Genomic DNA, 9,595 nt, shown 5'->3' with positions numbered 1-9,595 from the left:
GATGGAGCATTCTCAGAATAGTAGCAGGACGACTGGTATATGGTAATAAGGCAACATTCAGCAACGTTTCTTCCTAGTTTATGTGACAGCCCTCACCCTTTAGTTCATAAATAGAGCTGTGTAAGAGATGTCCTGTTCCTGAATTAATTTTTATTCAGAGGAGCACAAATGATATGTAACAGGCTGCATGTTTGTTGATTTTTTTCCTCTTCAGCTAAAATAGAATTTTAAAAACTTTTCTGCTTGCTTCATCTCAATTCTGTCCTGGATAATCAACATGGCAGCACGTCCAGGGCTGGTGTTTCATTGAAGTAAACACTGTTCCAGACGCAACCAGACCTTTAGCATCTCAATATCCAGATAGCGTTCCACATGTGCATAGACGAAGAAGGGTTTTCTCACTCTGAGTTGCAGCTTGTTGAAAATATGAGCTAACCTAGCTCGCTCCACTTGGGATGGGAAGTAACTACTGGTGTAACAGATTTACTCCTCACTACCTGGAGTATTTCTTAGTAGAACCATATGGTGTGACCATAGGCTTGGCACTGGTATACATTTTCCTGCATCGGGGTAGCTTTGAGAGGCATTTGCAGCATGAACAACTCTTCGGCACGCAGGGTTGGGTTTTTTGGCAAAGCTGCAGTTGAGCTCTAAGCTTTATTGTAGTCATGTGGACAAATCACTGTTATCACTACTGTCATTACCAGTGCAACTACATGCTGTGGTTACTTTTTGACTGGACATATTTTGGTTATAAATATCATGGGGTTTTTTTGTTTGTTTTGTTTTTTTAAATGTAGGTGCAAAAAAAAAATTTCCATAATTTGTTTGGTATTCTTTGAAATAATAAATTATTATTTTGTGTGTTTTAGTGCTACAGTAAAATTAACTGCTCCCTGTAGAGGAAATAGTACTTACTAGTTTTGTTTATTCACCGTGTATCTTATTGTGGCCATTTGATAGTTTGTAGACTTAGTTTTAACATAGTTTATCTGTTTTCTGGAAACAGTAGTTACTGGAAAGCAGAAACAGGAAAATCAGGGCCTATAGGACTAAGTGCCTTTTTTATGGTGGGGGTTCTGCTGTGCTTGTGGAGGAGTAATAATTCCAGGACCTGGACAAGAGATGAGATACTGTCTTGTTTTGTAGTTCAGCTTCAGGTGAGTTCCTCGCTTGAATTCTTAGAAGGAAGGTTTAAAAACGGGCAGAAGTCAGTTTTAAGAAATAGAGATCACACATCAGTCAAGCCCGATAGATTTCATAGATTGGTAGGATGTTACCTTTCAGATTAGGGCTGACCTGTCCAACGTGATTGTCAGGTCCTGGAGTGCAGTAATGGCTCTTGCAGCTCCCTGCTCGCCGGGTTCGGCCGCCCGCGCTCAAGGCCAGCTCTGACACCAGGCAGCCAGCTAACCTTGCATCAGACAGGTAGCTGTCGCCAGCCCCGTCCGTGGCCTCTGCCCCGTGCCTTGGGAGCTGTGCCGAATTAAGCTCCGGTCCCTTCCTGAGCTCCCCCAGGCGTGTGCGGTACCTGGCCAGGTATATTGCTGACCCTGACGCTGCCTCGCTGACTCGGCTTCTCAGCTGGACCTGAGACCTGCCTCGTCGCTACGTATTTAAATGTCTGGTGGCTGCTGGACCGTTGGGTGAACCAGGTTTATGTCTCGGGACCTGCTCTGCTCTTCTTGCTCGGGGACAGCGAGGTCCCTGCCTGTCTTGCTGTCACCCTTGACTCCCATTTCACCTTACTCTGCACAGCAGCTTGTCCTTGCTGCTCCTTGGCAGTTAAATTCTGCAACTTCAGCAGCAGCGTGTGTGCATTTGTATAAAATATTCTCTGTACCCTGACTACCTTGAGAGTATAAATTGCTCTGCCTGGACATTAGACAGAAGATTAAATCTCGAGAGCTGAAACTACTCATTTGAAATTGCTCAATAATATTTCTATTTTTCATAATTTACAAATATGCTGGCCAAAAGAAAAAAGAAAACAAACCCTTGCAAACCCCACAACCCCAAACCAAAGAGAAACACCAGGCAAAACTCATACATTAGTTTGAGCAACAAAGTGCTAAATAGAATTCCAAAATTTTGGGGCTTAACTTCATAAGAATGTTTTTTTGGCACATGGTCCTTGATGAGCAAATTCCTCTAGTGACCCCACTGGTCACTCAGCCCTGGGCTATATTCTTCAGTTAACCTTGCCTGAAGAAGTCATGGTTACACTCACGTTTTCTGTAGCATGTCAGATTTTATCCCATTTAATTTACTGGGACACAATTTATTTATTCTTCACAAAAGCGTAATACTATTTTAAGTTTTTACCCAGTGAACAGAAGGTAAAATTTCTTAGACTGTCATACACATTAAGATTTTAACTTAGAGCTAGCATTTAATTTGAGGAGGAGACATTATTATTCCATTAATGCTTGGGGGAAGTGCATGAAAGATCCCGTCTCTCTAATCCTCTGTCGTCTCAAGCTCCTCTGACCTTGCTTCATCCGTGGGCATTAGCTTTGCAATCCCGTCATTCATTTTTTCTTATCAGAGGATTTACTAAGGGCGATGTTTGACATGTCTTCCAAGTAGTTAACAGCAGTCACTTACATTTTAAGTATATTTGTCCTATTTAAATCGACATATAGAGTGGAGATACCAATTTTAGTGATATGTATATTTTAAACCTTGAAGATTTTAATGCTTGGAAACCAAGGATCATCTGTTTTAATTTTATCTGAGGCCTTAGTCCCTTACTAGCTGTATTGATTCTGTGGGGATTGTCCCTAAGAATTAAGTAGCTTCTGGGTGATGTTTTGTCTTTTACAGTTCTTATTACCTCTTTTATGAATTACAGCCATGTTAACAGTTACAGATCAAGCAGGACTTAAGGTGAAATCATCATCTATTATCCAGCAGATGTGCTTTGTTAAACTGCAATGGGCTTCATGCTATTAAGTCAAAAGAAAATGTACATTCTGTGTGCATTTGGGACAACTATGGGTGTTTACAGGTTTGGAATGTTACTTATTTGTGGTAGAAAGGAATGTCTGGGGAAGCTTTAGAGCACCGTGTTGGTGTTTATTCAGTCTGAATGTTTTGATACTATATGCTGCCTACTCCAAGCAGTCAGATTAAAAATATCTTTGTTAGACTACAGGGACTTGAACGCCAAGAGCTGTTTAGATCTTCTGGCTGTTTATCATCTCAAACATTCAGTTTCTGCAAAAGAAATAAGGTGGGGTTTTTTTGTTGTTTTTGTTGTTGTTTGTTTTTAAAGTTCTAACTAAATTTCAGCACAAATCTATTAATCTGATGGAAGTAGTAAATTGTAGAACACGTGGGTAGGATCTTCCTCAAAGCTGGTTTATTACATCTCCAATTGGACAGTGATTCTCTGGCTGACATGGCAATTATGTTACACTTTATTTGATCATGAAATAGTTTTATTTCAGTTTTTCCTAACCTCTCTTTTTTCAGTTAGTCTGAGAAGTGTAGTGTCCAAATTTGTAGATAGAATATCTTTAAACCTTCTTGGTATGTTTGAGTTTAGGTTTTAGAATAAAAGAGAGACTGACACTTAGCCCACAGTAAATTTTCCTTTGACTTCAAAGTGTTTTGGTGTAAATAGGGGACAAATTCAGTATTTTGAGGACAGTTTCCTTTTGATTCACTTGGTAATATACAGTATTTAATAATATACAGTGTTTCAGACATAAACTATGCTTTTTCCTTTTTTTTGATAAGAGGTCATAATTTCTTAAATAGGAAATTTGATTGCCTTAGATGATTAATCTTATACATATAAATTTTTTTTACTTCTTTAAATGGGAATTGCATATAAATGTCAGTGTTAAGGAAGTGCCAGTTTTGGGATAAGGACAGTTGGGGGCGACAGAGCAGAAGAGGGTTGAAGTAGAAGGGAGGCTTTGTCTGTATGACAGCTAACTCCTCAGCACAGTTTGAAATGGAAACTGACATTTGTCAGTCTTTATTCCCTGCTGCAAAAAAGTGTTTGTGAAGTCTCACAGCCTGGTGTCCTTTCTCCCTGTAATAACAGTGCACTCGGCAGATACCAGTTTAGTGCTTTTTCCTAGCCCTAATGACAGGAGGTCTGTGTGGTACCAATAGGCTTCAGTTTACTGATGATGCGTATAAATGTTGATACATGATGTGTCATGGTCAGGTTTCTCTTTTTCATTTTCTCTTTCTGGAAAATTAAAATGAATAATGATCTCTTATCTTTTGTGTGCTCAGGTTTGCAGTCCAGATAGTGGTAGTTCAAAAGACCTTCTGTGCATAATGATACAAAATAGTACAGCAGGCTGTGTTGGTGACGCTACTGATGGTGGTGGCATTTTTTTTTTTCTTGCATATGAGGGGCTACAGAGAAACAAACCAGATTTTCCCCAAGAAATTCTAAGGACAATTTCAAGAGAACTTCCCACCTTACAATGGTACAGTAGCTGCTACCTCCTTAGCTAAGTTGTCTCCTTATGATAATGCATTTTGACAATCAGTAATCATGTTTTGTTATTTAAGGATGTCTGTTGTGATTATTATTTTGTAGTCATTTTTTCACATCTGGGCATGCTTGTTTTTTCTGTCTGCCTCTCAGCAGATGGATACCACAATGGGAAGTCCCTGATAACATGGTTATCACTTTACTCTCTTTTAATTGGTAATTTATAGTAAGAACCACTCTGCCACAATCATTTAGCTCCTCTGATGCTTTCTTTACTTTTGTTTTCTGGTTTGCTTTAACTTCTATTTTAAAAGCCATATGAGGGTAAGGAACAGCGACATGACAGGCTGTCATTATTCTATCTGCAAAAAAAGGTAAGGCGTATTAGGAGGGAATGTGGGCTGTCCACAGCTTGAGCCCATCAGAGTTATCTCTTTAGAAAGTTTATGTTTTATGAATGAGCAAACTACTGTACTTAAAAGTAGCCCATCATATACTTACTGAATTTTCAGAGATGACAGTAAAGAAATATTCGTGCATAATTGTCCTGTTTTTTGAAGGGTATACAGTAGGACTGGATACAATAACCAGTAGCTTTTATCTCATGCTATGGTATGAAACTGGGAACAGGGATTTCTCTTGATTGCAGCTAGAGGCTTAGGGCATTAAGATTTTTTTTTTTCTGGAAATGTATGTTCTCAAACTTTAAGTCAGTAGATATTTTACATGAAGGCATATAGAGTGAAGTGTTAAAAAGAGTTCAGTATGATATTTGCAAAGCCTCCTAAAAACAACAATGTCCTCTCAACCAAACCTAAAATATTTTACTTGCAATAACCCAAACCAATAACAACACCCTGAGTTTTCAAAAAACATTTGTCTATTTAAGGTTAAAGTCTTAGAAGTTGGAGCAACTTATAAAACAAAAAGAAAAATGCTAACTTGAATACTCAATTTGCTGATAGATGTAGACCAGAATGTAATAGCAATATTGACCTAAAGGCTTGCAAGACTTTTAACACTCTCATAATCTTCCTTTTAAAAATAAATTGAAATGACCTAAAAATGCCAGGAGCAACTTAGCTTCTCACCCATTATTGTTTAATCATAATAATATAATACCTCTTCCCTAAGTACATTCAAGGAATGTATAATATTTATCCACAGTTGTAGAGACCTGTTCAGTCAAGTATATATTCTATATTGTCAGATTTTTAAAATCAGAACATCTGGCATTGTCAGGTTTATCAATTACACTGATGCAGAGAAGCCTACATTTTTAATGAATACAAGGATTTTATTTTCAAGACTCGTCTTACAGAAGTATCCATTGGATTTTTGAGAGAAAAGATAGTCATATAATCCTAATGAAATCAGAAGTCTGAGAATATGTTGGATTTCACAGATTGACAGCATCTTTTATAATTTGACATGGTGAAAAGAGATGGGTTTAGAGGCAACTCCAACCTACAGTACTTGAAACTGGAATCAAACTATTTCAGCATGCATGATTTTCAAGGCTTCGTTTAACCAGTGTAATGTTCAAGAGTTGTTGTTAACTGAGTGATGAAGTATTAAAGTCCTGCCAGCCTTGGTGTAACAATATAGGTAGGTGGGGGAATGTTTTCTTTCCAGTTGCTGTATGAAATGACAGGATTTATTAGTTTGCAGTATCTGTGTGCAATCCAATGAATCTTTATAACCCAACTTTGATACCAGGTTGGAGGAGCGAGTTCATGTTACTTTGTTGAAACCCTTTCCTAGAAAATTAATGGTGATCACCACAAGAGAGTTTTTTCCCGATAAACCTGGATTTGGTAGAGCCATAAGAACTAGTGAAGAACCTAGAGAAGAAATGAACCATTATTTGATCAAGATATTTGGTTGCTTCTTGTAATTTTCAGTATGTTCTTCAATTTTGACAAGTCTTTAACTTGGACTCCCCTAGAGGTTCATGATTTTGAGAGGGCTTTCTGTTCCTTCTAAATACTAAGTCCCTCTGTATGTCTTAAATTTGACATGAAAAATTGCTAATTATTTTACAAGCTTGTGACAACTTTTTAATTTATTAGAATTTTTCCTAAGCTTTTTGGATAAAGTATGTAGCCCAGTCTTTGTAGCATATGAGTATTAAGGTTTTTCCTGTTGTGTGGGGTTTTTTTTGTTTGTTTTTGGGTTTTTTTGAGGGGTGGGTGGGTGTGTTGTGGGTTTTTTGTTTGTTTTGTTGTTGTTTTAATAAGAACAGTTTATTTAATTATACAAATGTGGCTTGTCTCTCACCAAAGGATCAAATTCTTTGAATGGTTAATTTAAAACATTCTGTTTTCTCCTATATATTTAACTCTGCCTTTATTAAAGCTTCTCAATCTTAGCAACTGTGCTTAATGAGGCACTGTCTGCCTTTTGATCGTGGAGATTTGGAAAAAGGATTCTAGTGAGGAAGCTGACAGCAGACACTGTCCTTGATCTTCACTGTTGTTTTTTGAAAGGCAGTTGAATAACAGATTTTCATGCTTTTTCTTGGAGAAGTGACTTCCTTTCAAAAAAGTGAATTTTGTTTTAAACTAGGAAGATTTTAGATATTGCACAAATCCTATCTATATTATGGCTTGGACCTTGTGGACTTGAAGGAATGTTATTGGATGTACAGTAATTCTGATTTTACTAAATCAGTTTCCTCAGCTGAGGTAACCTATGTGTTTTACATCTATTGAAAGGTTAAACAGGTGTAGTGCTAAAATTAGTCTGACATAAAATGATGAAAGTCTGACACCTAGAGACATTATGTAGGTAAACTGTGACATTCTTGGAAATGCTTCTGCTGTAGAAAACAACAGTTGGATTATGTTGATGTGTAATTCTTATGCAGAGTATGTTGGTAGAGAACTGATTTCATTAGCTGTATGAATCTAGAAGATTGCCTACAGGCAGACCTAAAGAAAGAGATTTTAGAGATTCTTTCTCTCTCTCTCTCTCTCTCTCTCTCTCAAAGTTAGTTACTGCTGCTTTTAAAGAGCATTTTTGCTGTGGTTAAACTTCCTAGCAAGTCACTTAAATATTTTGCTTATGTGTTTTTTTTTTTTTTCAAAGGATGAAAGTTGTGAGCCATGGCATATCATATATTTCCTGTGAGCAGAAACTTGGGCCAGCTAGTGTATTACGTTACCTAATGTAGTTGGAATTCAGAGTAAGGCAGTATAATAAATCCTTCTGTTTATCAGTTTTCAACCACAGATAGGCATGAAAAATAAGCAATTATAGATAGATACCTGTGATGAGGTTTCAGCAGTGGATTATGAAGATTGATTTTGGTGATAGGGAATGAATTTCAGTGCTGCAGCTTTTGTCAGTAATACTAAGTTAAAAGGAAGTAATTCGAACTGGAGGGAATATCAGAGAAAAAGCAGACTCCAGAATGAGCTGCCCTAAGAAGGATTTTTGATGATAAACGAATTGACTCTAATAGGGAATTAAGCAGCTAGAGTAGGAAAAACCTCTGGACTAGAGTTTATAATTTTAGTTTTAATTTTTTATATAATTTGAAGAGAGAGCTGTAGAGGGGGCTTAGTTTTGCTATTGCAAAGGGCAAGTAAGTGGTGTTTGCAAATATGTGGGAAAAGCATTCTGCTCGCAGAACCTGTTTTCATTAGTTTTTGTAGTGAAAAATAAGAGGAGGAAAAAATACTTTCTGATCAAATAAAAAAGATTATTTTACCCTTTTGAATATGAAGTATTATTTTCGATATAACTTTTCAATATACTAATTTTTAATATAAGATGTTCCAGTGTTATGTTACTGTCATGTTTATGTGCAGCAAGAGCCATTTTGAGTTTTATCTCTTGTTGTTCAATATCTGTGAGAAAGCAATTTAAATTTTTCTGTTGTCTGAAGCTAGGGAAGAAAATCTGTCAAATGCAAAATCTGCACGTGTGCCAACACTTTTAGTAGGATTTTTTTGAATGGGTGACATTATGTAAGATATCTGTGGTGTGCCTGGCTTGAAAGTCAAGTAGCTAGTGTTTAATATGGAGGAAATTCTTGTTGGTAGTGTGTTACAAAAGAGTTGGAAAATTCTTTTAGGGATAATTAAGCCTGTGTCAGATTCCTGACTTAGGATCTCAGTAGAGGGTTGACTTGCAATACTGAATATAGTTGCAGGTATCTCCACTTGTTGTTGGGGCCTGGTATTCAGAACAGATAATTTAAGTAGAACTTGTCTGTGTGTTTGTAGGACTTAACCCAAATCCACAGAGGATTACCAGTTTTAAGCTGTTTCTGCTAAGATTTGAGTGGAATTGTAACATATTATTTCTCCCATAATGTAGCAATATTACTGCACATGTACTACTTATATACTACTAATAAACTACTATTAATCACAATATACAAATGCAGAGACATAATAATGTACTACTACTATTAATCCACTGAAGTAGATGTGTAATTAATATATCTGCAAGATACGTATGGGGAGGGTGTTTTGATGGAAAGAGGCATTGAGACGCCAGAACTATTGAGAAAGGTATGTTTCTAAAATTTCCTTCCTTCCACTGTCTTGAAGCACAAATGATTTTCATAAATAGGGGAGAAAATTAATTTTATATACCGTATTAAAATTTAGTTAAAGTTCTGGTTTAAGTCCCATTCTGAAGGAAAACACAGCTATTCTGTAGGCAAGCAGCTATGTCAGTTACAAAATATAAGAGACTGCATTTTGTAATGTATATATCATGATAATTACAACAAATGAAAAACTTTTAAATATTTGCTGCGCTTGTTAGAATAAGGAGTTATGCTTTAAAAAATCGTGTTCACGAACATATACTTTGAAATTCTTAATCTGTTGTCCTGCTAGACATACACATATTACACATTATTGTCCATGTCAGTTTCTTCATCACACACGTTGTCCTTTGACAAGTCCTTGTCCGATCATGCTTCATTTGACATCCTGATGTTGTTTCTACAAGTTGTCAGGTCACATTTGTAGGTCTCAGTGCAGAGAAGTACAGTCCTGTTCGGTGTTTCTGTTACAGTTTTTGCTTTGATATATGGTATGCAGTCAAGGGAGAACTTACAGTCATTTTCTTCCAGATTGTCTTTATCTGAAAGTGATATCATGATGATTTATT

The 9,595-nt window shown here is 36.7% G+C and overlaps 1 protein-coding gene across 1 annotated transcript in view; it reads left to right on the top strand.

The window, feature by feature from the left end:
* Positions 1-9,595, top strand: part of LOC104842721 (neural-cadherin-like) — a 66,118-nt gene that overhangs the window by 3,906 nt on the left and 52,617 nt on the right. The window lies entirely within an intron of this gene.

Source organism: Haliaeetus leucocephalus, unplaced genomic scaffold (genome assembly GCF_000737465.1).
Source record: "Haliaeetus leucocephalus isolate CR32 unplaced genomic scaffold, Haliaeetus_leucocephalus-4.0 Scaffold92, whole genome shotgun sequence".
NCBI classification, from domain to species: Eukaryota; Metazoa; Chordata; class Aves; order Accipitriformes; family Accipitridae; genus Haliaeetus; species Haliaeetus leucocephalus.
The sequence above is the reverse complement of the archived record's forward strand: the minus strand, read 5'-3'. Positions and strand labels throughout refer to the sequence as shown.